We start from the raw sequence: 11,436 nt of genomic DNA, 5'->3' as shown, positions 1-11,436 counted from the left end.
AGCTGCTGCAGACCTAGGAGGAAGCAAAGTGCCCAGGGAGCTGCAGCCCTTATAGAAAGCAAAAGGGGCGTGTCCTCCTGGCTTGGCTGGAGAGGCCCACACAGCAGAAACAAAGGGTGACTTTAGAAAGTTGTCTTCTGACCTCTGTGCTGTTGCCACAGTGTGCACATCCGTGTCCGTGCACACACAACTGTTAAAAATCATCTGTTGCTGTGTCCTCAAAGATGGAAATGGAAATCCTAAAAGGGCTGGAAATCTGCCGCTTTTATAAGGTCCCAATCTCACTCACAAGGGACTTTGTAATACTGTTTAACACTGAGGATTGACTTTCCATATGAAATTTAGAACCACAAACATTCAAACCGTATTACTCTCCCCACAAGCCCTCTTCTCCCCAAACTCACGTCTGTTACCGGTTGTATATGGTCGGAGTGAGTCTCCTGAGCACTCACGTGTAAATTCATGGCCGTTGTGATGTTTCAGAAGGCGGAAACCTCGAGTGCGGTGTTTGGGAGGTGGAGGCTCTGAGAAGTGAGGAAGCTTACATAAGGCTCTAAGGGCGGGGTCCCTGACTGAAAGCCAGCACGTCATCCCCATGACCACCAGGTGGCGGGCACGCCTCAGCTCTTAGGGGCTGCGGGCCAGTGCCTGCCTGTGGCTTTCCCAGGCTGCTGCTGTGGTACCTTAGCTGTTGTGCAGCTCTGGAACCCTGGAGCAGGCCCAGCCTTTATCTCCGCGAAAGGCATCCCGGTGGGGAGTCAGCAGTGGCGCAAATCCTGGCTCCAACCGACAAAGCTCTTTGGTGGCTCCACCTCTGCCGCCCTTCTCTGCTTTATTAGAGGGGAGAGAGCAGAGGAGCCACACAGTGCTCGCTGCTCTTTTCTGTGATGCCTGACACTTCCTGCACTCTGCCCAGATGAAGGCCATTGCAGATGCCATGTTTCGAATGTGGAGAATTTGAACTTATCCAGCTCCAAGTGTTCTATTATAATAACACAGACACTGTCCTAGTCACATACAAACGCATTCATTCCTGTGTCCCCAACTTCATTCCAGTATTACCAAAATCAGATAAGAGATTCAACATTTTATTCTTATTGAGTCTGTCAAATCAAACGAGCTAGTTTCTTCCAAGATAGATTTGGACCAGCTTAGGACAGAATTTCCTTTTTAAAAATCAGTGCCAGGCAAGGAAAAAGCGGTAGGCGCCACAGAGTTTCAAAGCCCAGCATGAGTCTTGACAGCAGGAGTCTTGGGAATGACCGCGACAAGTCTCTCTGGTCCCACTTCCTGGACACACTTCCAGCGCGGGGTGGTTTAGGTGTGCAGGGTTCTGGCGGACCCCGTCCCCATGATCACTAGGTGGCGCTCACGCAGCAGCTCTGACCCGCTGAGTCCAGAGGTTTCCCCAGGCTGCAGCTGTTTACAATAACGCTCCAGGGTTCAGTAATCATGGAAGAGGACCCGCCTTTAGTTCCACGAAACATCTTCCTGGTGGGAACTTTGCAGTAGCACAAGCCCTGGCTCTAATAGGCATCGCTCTGCGGAGGCTCCGAGTCGGCTCGGACCTGTCTCCTAAGGGCATTCATTCCTCGAAATCCAGGAGAATGCGCAACCCTGCTCCACCTCTCAATCAGCTGGCCTGAGATGCCTTGACACAATATCAAGGACTTCCAGGACAGCAGAACTAACGAGTGCCACACTGGAATGTGGGAGCAGTTGTCCCATAGTGCTCTGGGTCCCTCCCTGGTGCCTCCCTTAAAACAAATCTGCCTGAGGCATTCTGGCCTGTGACAGGCATGGCAACTGGGATAACTCCTTGATGGCTCTGATTCACTTCCTAGAGGAGATGAATAGCATTTGGCTTCTTGCCATATTAACCTCCTTATCAAAGGTTAGTTTTGGCACACCCTTCATATTTTTCCTGAGCATAGGCTTTCTTTCTTTACATGGTGGAGGATTTCCCAAATCGTTAAGTTCTGTGCTCACCAGCCCTCCCTCCCCTTCTCTCCCTCTTTCCTCCCTCTTTATCTGTGTGTATGTGTGTGTGTGTGTGTGTGAGAGAGAGAGAGAGAGAGAGAGAAGCAGACAGAGTCTGAAGATAAGACCACTAGATTCATCACTGCTTTATCTGGGAGAAAGCACTAAGTGGTTCTAAGTGACCTCAAAATGGACATCTTCCTGTCTAAGCCTCCCAAGTGGCTGAAATGACAGTCACCACACCTAGCTTCTCTTTTGACTGTAAATTGTCTTTAACTTTTGCCTTCTTTTATTGTACCTTAAACAATCAAGTCCTCTCAACAATTTGCTCAGAGATTTTGTTTATTTATTTTGATTTCCACCAAATATTCTAGTTCATTGCTTTTACATTTTTTCACCCACAAAGCATCAGGGTACGAGCATAATTCAGCCAAGTTCACCCACTTTGTGAGAGGTCAGTCTTTTCCTTGGGCTTCTGGCATCTTGTTCCTTATTTCTAACTTATGGTTGGAATTGCCATTACCATCCATGTTTCTGCCAACATTCAGATCTAAGCCGTTTGAGAAATCTCTCGTAAGTCTTGGGCCCTCCCTAAAGCTCCCCCTTCAGAGTTGTCAGCATTGTGAGCCCTAATGCTCCATCAATAGACTATAAGTAAATAGTGAAACTGGGTAGTTTGTTTCACTTTTAGAAGCTGAAAACTTGAGTTCAAGGTGCTGGAAAGTTCTATGTTTGGCAAGAGCTTCTCTGTGCTTCCAAGATGGTGTCCGATTGCTGAGTGCTCTGGAGGGAAGAAGATCATATTCATGAAACAGAAGAGATGAAAATGGCAACCCATCCAAGCCTTCTGTCTTAGAGTTTCTACTGCTGTGATAAAGCACCACCATCAAAAGCAACTTGGAAAGGAAATGGTTTATTTCAGCTTACACTCAGGTCATATTCTATGACTGAGGGAAGGCAGGGCAAGAGCTCATGGTAGGAACTGAAGCAGAGGCCTTGTAGGAGCGGGGCTTCCTGACTTGCTTTCCATGGCATATACTGAAAGTGATTTTCCATACAATATGTTCTGATCATGGTTTCCTCTCCCCAACTCCCTAGATCCTCCCTCACCCACCTAATACCACACCCTTCTCTCTCTCTCAAACAAAAAAATCAACCAGAATTAAAAAAAAAAATAAATAAAAGCAGAAGCACATATACAGAAAGAGACAGAGAAAAATCCCAAAATTGGAAGCCATAATATACAAGTGAAATGCCAGTAAGAAAAAGAAAGAAAGCCCAAATAACCCACATGAGACAAAAAGTTTACAAAAATAGCACTGAGCTCATTTCGTGTTGTCCATCTACTGCTAGGCATGGGGCCTACCTTTAAGAGCCATTAAGTGTTTTAAACAAAATTTCAATCATTCGATTGATTTACCAATACTCAGATGCTGGCGTTAAAGCCTGCTAGCTCACAGAAGCAGCAAAAGCACCCAGCTGGCCTTTCTCCACAGCCAATGTCCCAAAAGGAAAGAGAGGAATCTCCTTCTGCAAGACATCTCAAAAAAAAAAAAAACAAAAAAAAAAAAAAAAAAACCCTCAAGCTGAATGTCCTTCCCTTCTACTTCCTGTCCATCTCTCTACCTGTCCTCTAGACTTCCTCTCAGTCACTACTGTTTTTTCCCATGTTTACTCCCTGTCAACTGGTTGCTTGATCTGCCTCTTGACCTAATGTTAACTTTACCTAATCTTGTTTACAGTCCTTTAGCAGAAAGGTATGTGGTAAGGCTGAACCACACCACAACTAAAAACAGGTTTTCCCAGTAAACAACACATTCTTGGGGTTCAGAGTATGATCAAATATCCTGCAGCACACAGGTCAGTAAGACAATAAAATCAACACAAAAAAAGCCTGATCACCCTTTTGCATTCTGAATTAGCATTTTCAAAACCCAAAGATTCAGTTAATACCTTCCTGACTTGTGAATCCGATAGTAGTCTATTTACAGTTAAAGTTAATCTTTGCATGAAAATCAGTGAAGGCTTCTTTTGAACCTTGTATATATAATGTTAGTAAATGACTCAGACCTCTTTCCTGAATCTTCAACCTTGTCCAAAGCATTTGAAGCTGCTAAATACGTGATTATCAGATTCCAGGTGCCTTTGTAACTCAACACTTTGATCTTAACTGATCCTGGGAAATGTTAAGAATACCTCTAGTCTTCTTTTGCTGTTCTATGGTCCTAGCTTCCTCTTTCCATCATGTTAACCATTGTAACTGAGGACTAGCTTCCAATATTGCTGTTGCCAAATCTTTCCAGTCTTGGGGGGATAAATCTGTTCTGAGTTGCCCATGAATTTAATATATGCTTCAAATAGGGTGAATGCATACCATATGAAATGATTGCTTCCTTAAATCTCAGATCTAATATTTCTATAGGATTCCATTTAACTTCTTCATAACCTTGGGTGTGCCTTCCATCTCCTGGTAGGTCTTGTATACTAACTGGATAAAGTTGATTTTCTTTAAAAAAACACCACTGTCCCTCTTCAGTTTCATCATGCAGTGGAACAATAGGTTCTTGTCTAAACTTTTGTCTGTGTCTGAGTATTTTTCTCATTTTTATTTATAAGTCTCTCTAATTTTTCTTCTAAGGCTTGTATCTTATCAATCCATTTTTCATATTTTTTCTTTTTCTTGTATATCTAAAGCTTTTTTTCTTTGAGAAGGAAAATAAAGTCACTATGACTATTAAGGATAAAATATGAAATATCAAAACAATAATAATCATAATTGGGGTTGAGCCAATTTCAGTTAAATCATTTAGTCCTTCATTTTCTGCTTCCATTTTTCAAGCCATCTAAGGTAGCACCATACAGGGTGCTAGCATCTTGTATTATGGTATTTCCCATCCTTAACTTTCTCCTTGACAACTTCCCAAGTGACTTACCAAATCTTATGGCTTCTTAGTTTGTCCACAGCTAGAGTGATTTTTCTCTGTCTGTGTGGTGATCATGTTATGCAATGGAGCACCAAATGTTTTTAACAAAATCTCAGTCATTTGATTTTACCAGTGAAGACTCAAGAGCCAGATACTGGGGTGAAAGCCTGCTATCTCAGAGAGGCAGAGAAAATATCCAGCTGACCTTTCTCCTCAGCCAATGCCCCAAAAGAAAAAGGAGTTCTCCTTCTCAATGCAATCTCAAAAGAACCTCAAACTGTATGTCTCTCTTTCTGTGTGTCTCCTGACTTCCGTTTAGTCAGTCTGATTTTTTTTTTTTTTTTTGGTATGTTGACTTCCTATCAGCTGGTTGCTTGTTCCTCCTTTTGACCTATACCTGACTTTATTTAATCTTTCTTTTTTATTTAATCTATCTTTCATTAAAAGTGTGTGCTAGGGCTGAGCCACAGTGTGGTTCACAATGTGATCAAATATCCTGCAACAAAGAGCACTGCACACACTTCGAATATACAGTGGCAAGTGCACATTCCCTTTCCAAATAGAGAGAATGGGAAACAGTAAGGAGGAATCGGGTTACTATGAGAACAAACCCAGCTCCACAAAGGTTAAATCCTTTAGCATTGTCTGGCATCCAGAGTATATGATGGCATGAAATAAGCTCTAACAAGCCTGGGCAGTCCCATTCCTGTGGCCTGGCTGGCCGCAGTTCACCTGGTCTCGCTCTTTGAGGCTGAATCTATTCTTTATCTACAACTTTTCCAGGCAGTGCAAGTTGAAGGAGTGTGGAACATCACCCTCACTCTTACATGCCCTGACTGGCTTCCGGAAGTGGCACAAATACTTCCAAACACTGGTCTCTCAAGCTTTCTTTCGACATCTCAATAGAAGCCTACACAACCCCATTACCCTCTCAGATAAACAATGCCAGTCAGCAGTAGCAGAGTAAGGATCACTTGCACTGTGGCTGGGGTGACCTGAGTAATGGGATAGCTAAAACATGAGGAAATGAACCCTAAAGAAGAACATTCCCTAGGCAGCTCTGTGCAAGCAGGGTATGTCAGAACCCACTCATCAGAACAAAGTCATTCAAAAAAGTTCAATACTCCTCGGCCCATGATGAGTGGAAACTTGCGAATTCCTGAGCTGGTATCTAACTATCTTTCCTGATATCCCATACAAAGCACTTAATTGTGTGTGTATGGGGGGTGTTATCTTATAGGTTTACATGTGGAGACCAGAGGTCAACATCTGTTGTCTTCCTCTGTTGCTCTCCACTTGGTTTCTGAGGCACGATCTCTCACCATTCACTGGCAAGTGAGGCCTAGGCATCCACTTGTGTTCCCATCACCCCAGTGGTGAGGACATAGATGCTTGCTTCTGCCCCTGGGTTAAACCTGGATGCTATGGATTTGATGAAGGATTTGCAGGTCTTCATGCTTGCAAACACTTGACCCACTGAGCCATCTTCCAAACCCCTACCTGATTTCTTTTTAATGGTGTTAATTGCTTTAACAACAACTACATCCACCATTTTCTGATAAAGGAGAAAGTTTAAGAAAAAAAAAAATCCTTCCTTTCTGCTTTCCCGACTCTCACTGTAAATCTTACCCACAGAAGCCAGCAATATCCATGCTACTGTCTCCTAGCTGTGGTGCTTTGCGAGGTCCTCCACATAAGCCAGTAGTTCAGAGCCTGTGAACTCGGTCTTACACAAAGTGTTGGAAGACCCTGTTACTAAGGTCTCAGTCCACCTTGACCAAATAGTTGTCTGAGCTCAGCACAAATGGAGGACTCCCTTTTTAGTGGGCCTCTCTTCTCTCTGCCTGACTTTATCTGGACAGCATCTCTGTACACAGTTGCCTGACCTTATTTGAATGACCACACAGTGCCTCTTACAAACGCTAAGTGACTGAACGTATCAGTCCCGCTGTTTCCCCCTGCCCGTATGATAATTAGTTACTATTTTCTGAAAGACCAGTCTTTCCTGCCTGTATAACAACTAGGTACCGTGTTGTGTCCAATTAGTCCTCCCCGCCTATATTCTAAGAACTCTTAATATACTTCATCCCTGATACAATAAAGTGAGCTGTCTCTCTGACTCCTGGAAGTTTCCTCCATCATACTCATGGCTTCTAAACCCCATTCATTGCTTCCGCTCCCTTTGTCCTTGTGGCCCAGTGGCCAGTGACCCCTAAGGAAAGACAGGACCACAACAAAGTTTCAGGGCTTGTACAACAGGAAGACAAATTCGTTGCTAGGATGTCATGTAAATGGCCTCTGATCCAATTCCTAACAGAATGTTCATTTTTATGTAAAACAGGAGAACAGCCTTGATTTGGCACATTCCACATCAGCATTCCGAGTTCCCATTAGAATTTCCTTGAAGCTTAGACCTCAACATCTTAAACTTTATCTGGTTTCTCCAAACACCTCTCAACTCCTATTGCATGCCAATTCCCAGGGCTTCTGAAGTGCCTCATTTTATCTAGTTTCATTAATGACTCAATTTCTCAGTACCAATTTTGTGTGTGTGTCATACTTCTCTCTATTGTTATGGCAAAACAACTTACAAGAAAAATCTTTGGACTCGCATTATCAGTGTGTGGTTGCTCAGTCCTGTTGTCTGTGGGCCTGTGATATTCTATACATCATAGTAAGAAGCACAAGGCAGAGAAAACTGCTCACTTAATGAAAATCAGGGAGAAAAAGAAGAAGAAGAAAAGGAAGAATAGGAGAGGGAGATGATGATGATGTAGAGGAGGAGGAAGTGGAGGCAGAGAAGAAAAGAGAGAAGAGGGGGAGCAGAAGCAGGTGCCAATACGCCCTTCAGGGACACACCTCCAGTGACCCACTTCCACCAACTAGGCTCCGCCTCTTCAACTTTCTACCACTTGAATCACCAGCTCAGGTTCTCGCCTTCACCACGTGAGGAGGTAGAAACTTTAAGAGGTGGAGTCTAGTTTGAGGAAGACACAGTCCATTCATAGAACCCACAGCTCTCTCAGCTTTAGTACATTTCTTAAGAAAAAAAGCATTCTCCCAGTTTCCAAGCATACAGATTACCCTTCCATTTTCCCAAATAATCTCTCTACTCATTTTCTTTCTGTTGTCAAGATGTTTAAACCATAGAAGGGCTGGACATCTTCACTGAAGATCTTTATCCAGAGAGCTAAATAAGATCAAGAGAAAGCTTGCAGAGAGTCATTGAGACAACTCATTACACCTTTTAGTTGGTCTTAATTCTGGATATAACTGAGCTGTAATGCCATTAGCCTCCCATTACCTTTGCTGTAGATAGTACGTGTGTTTTATGTGGATGGTCTCTGCTATCTTGTGGGCTCTTCTTTCTTCCACCCATCCCCACCACTTTTCTCCTACCCTTTCAACCCACTAACACTAGTTAAGAGAGTGAACAGGATAGAGAGAAAGGAAAAACCCCTGAAAAAGCCAGGTGTTGGAAAAGAGGCAATGGGTATCATTAGACTATTTCCTGCTGATTAGGAGCGTCAAGCTCCTTGGGTTAAGTTTGATCTTCCCTGTCAGAATATCTAATTTCTTCTCCTTGTTTTTTCTTTGATTACTTAACAAACCACGAACAATAGCAACTAACAAGTCAACAACCATCCACCACGCCTCTTGGGGCCCTGGAATTTATATAGTACGTGAAAAGTCCCCAGAATTCCAAATATCACACAGTCACAGAAACTATGCAGCTGGCAGAACCATGCTTCTGCTAGAGTATGTGAAAAACCATATACAGCATCTGCAAAGTATTCCCATAGCCCCAAACCTGGAGTTAACACATTCTTATTTTTGTGTTTAAAAAAAAAAAATTCAAAACTCACTCTTTCTATTGCAGTATTAATAAAAGCTGGGTTCTCACTTGAAATTGATGTCTTAGTTAGAAGATGGGTACCTTGAAAAGACAAGTGATCATTATTACAGCTTCAGGAGATTCTCTGCAAGTCATTTACATATCATTGAATTTTAGCGTGCTGTGCCAGGGTAAACAAAACCCTACACCCCTGGGACATAAGGATTGAACTGTTTGGTGTTTCCCATTGTTCTTCAGAATTGCAACATGACCTTAACACATGGCAACACAGGATACCTGCCTCCAGTTGTCAAACGCCGTGACTCCTTGTACATTGAATAGAACTGGTTTTTCCTAGTTATGGGCTGTACTCTTAACATTCATGTGTATATACTGTTTTGGGCAGTGAAGGTCTACCTTTTAAAAACTTGCTTTCTTATTTTAACATTTGTTGAATCAACCAAAAAGCATTTTCTGACTTCTACACGACTTTAAAAATGAGGACAGGCACCATGCCTGTTTCAATACCATGATGTTCTGGGCTGAATGTCTAGTAAAATGATCTTAGATGGTTCTATGGCTTGCTAGCTTTAAGGATCTCACTGGTAGCTCCTCATCAACCCCCAAGGAAATAGGCCAAAGGGAATGGAAGGCTCATTTGGAATGAAGCCATTTCTAATTTCCATGACAAATATACTTCTAAGTGATTTCATCTCCATGTTAGGGGATGAAAATCAATAAAGCACTGAGTAGTGAATCCTAGTGAAGTATCAGTAAAACCTATGAGTCCCACAAGGATTTTGTATTTTCCTAAGTTTCATAGAACTATAGTGAAGCAATCTTTAAATCTTGCATCCATCCCTAGAAAAGTGGGAAAAATGCCTAGCATGTTGACACATGTCTTAATTCTAGCACTTGGGAGGCAGAGGCAGGTGGGTCTCTGAGTTCAAGGCCAGCCTGGTCTACAAAGTGAGTTCTAGATCTTGAAAAACAAACAAACAACCAAAAAAAAAAAAAAAAAAGAAACAAAGAAAAAAAAATGGGGTAAATAAGGGAGTTTGTGGCCAAATGGTATTGAGGGTCAAGAGATCATGGGAAAATCCAATGAGGAAAGCCAAAAACCTTTATCTCTGAGGAAGTTGTCTCAAAGTTTTGGGGTCACTCACAAGGCCAAGACCAATCTCTTCCTACTCCAGGCCACTGCAGGACATCTGAACTGTAAAACTCCAAACATACCGGACAGCTTGGGTTCCATTTGGTTACCAGATCGGAGGTCACATCTGACTGATGTTGTTTTTCTACTTGACACTAAGCATGCAAAGAGCCGAACCTTCACCCACAGGCAGATAACAGAGGGGGCTCCCACTATCCAACTGGAAAGCCCTAAGGACTGGACTTCCAGAATTCTCAACAAACAGCCTGAATAGGAACAAAGCAACTGCCCTTATATGCTATGTTCAGAGCTTCCAATTTCATGCCTGACATGAGGGGCGTGTGTGTGTGTGTTGGGGGGGGTCATATAAAAGAGATCAAAACAAAGAAGGAGAAAATAGAACAAATTTAAAAATTAATATCCTCAGGCAGTTAAGTAGTCATCAAACAAGTAATACAACAAATTCAGGCTTCTAAAAAAAAAAAAAAAGGGGGGGGATAGAAGACAGAAGGAAAAAATGAGGGGAGAGATGGAAGGACCAGAGACGGTAATACTTAAAAGAAAAGCAGGCCCTGGGAAATTTAAGACAGGGTGGCGGCAAGGAAGGACCAAAAAATAAAGGTGACGAAATTTCCCAGAAACTACAGCAAGAAGGAAAAATAAACAGGGTGGGATTACAGTAGAGGGAAAGATAGCAGTATATCCCTTCCATGAGGTCCCCACTGGTTCTCCAGCTAAATCTAACCACACCTTCCTACCTTGTCCATCTCACTCCTGATTCAGTTTTCTATGTAGCATAATATTGACTCAATAAATGCAGGACTGTCTTTCCTTCGCTGGTGTTTCCATCATCAACAAGATTGCTTAATGTCAAAAAGGCAATATTTAATGATGTTTTTAAAAGAGAGAGATGTCTTAGAACTGTAAGACAGGGATTTCCATCTGGAAAGGTCCTAGGGGCTAGAGATGGCTCAGTGGTTAAGAGCATTGTCTGCTCTTCCGAAGGACCTGGGATCAATTCCCAGCACCCACATGGCAGCTCACAACTGTCTGTAATGTCAACAATTCCAAGGGATCTGACACCTTCACACTAATGCACATAAAATAAAAATTAAATTATTAAAAAAGGGTCCTACCAAATGCACATACAAACTTGAAAACTGTGTATACACCAGAAACAGAAGGTTCTATAAGCTTGTAGTATTTACAAATACAAACCAAAGCTACCACATCAGAATGTTCTCAAACTTCTAAATAGCAGGATGGGAAAACAGAAGACAATGGACAAATCCTTACCTAAAATGTATTCCTGGCTGAACTATCAGAAAACCTAAAGGAACAGACTATAAGCACCATGTGCAGTCTTTAAGGGTCTACACTAGCTCTTCTCGGTACCCTTCAGTGACAGAGCTACCGAAAGAAGTATGCTACCTTAGCAAGAATGAAGTCTCTGGAGTACATTGCTTTTCTAGGTTGATGGAGCTAGATATCCCAGTAATGGGACACCATGTGCAGAAAACAGGTATTCTCACCAGGAAGGCAGA

This window comes from Psammomys obesus, unplaced genomic scaffold (genome assembly GCF_907164565.1).
Source record: "Psammomys obesus unplaced genomic scaffold, mPsaObe1.curated_primary_1811, whole genome shotgun sequence".
NCBI lineage: Eukaryota > Metazoa > Chordata > Mammalia > Rodentia > Muridae > Psammomys > Psammomys obesus.
The sequence above is the reverse complement of the archived record's forward strand: the minus strand, read 5'-3'. Positions refer to the sequence as shown.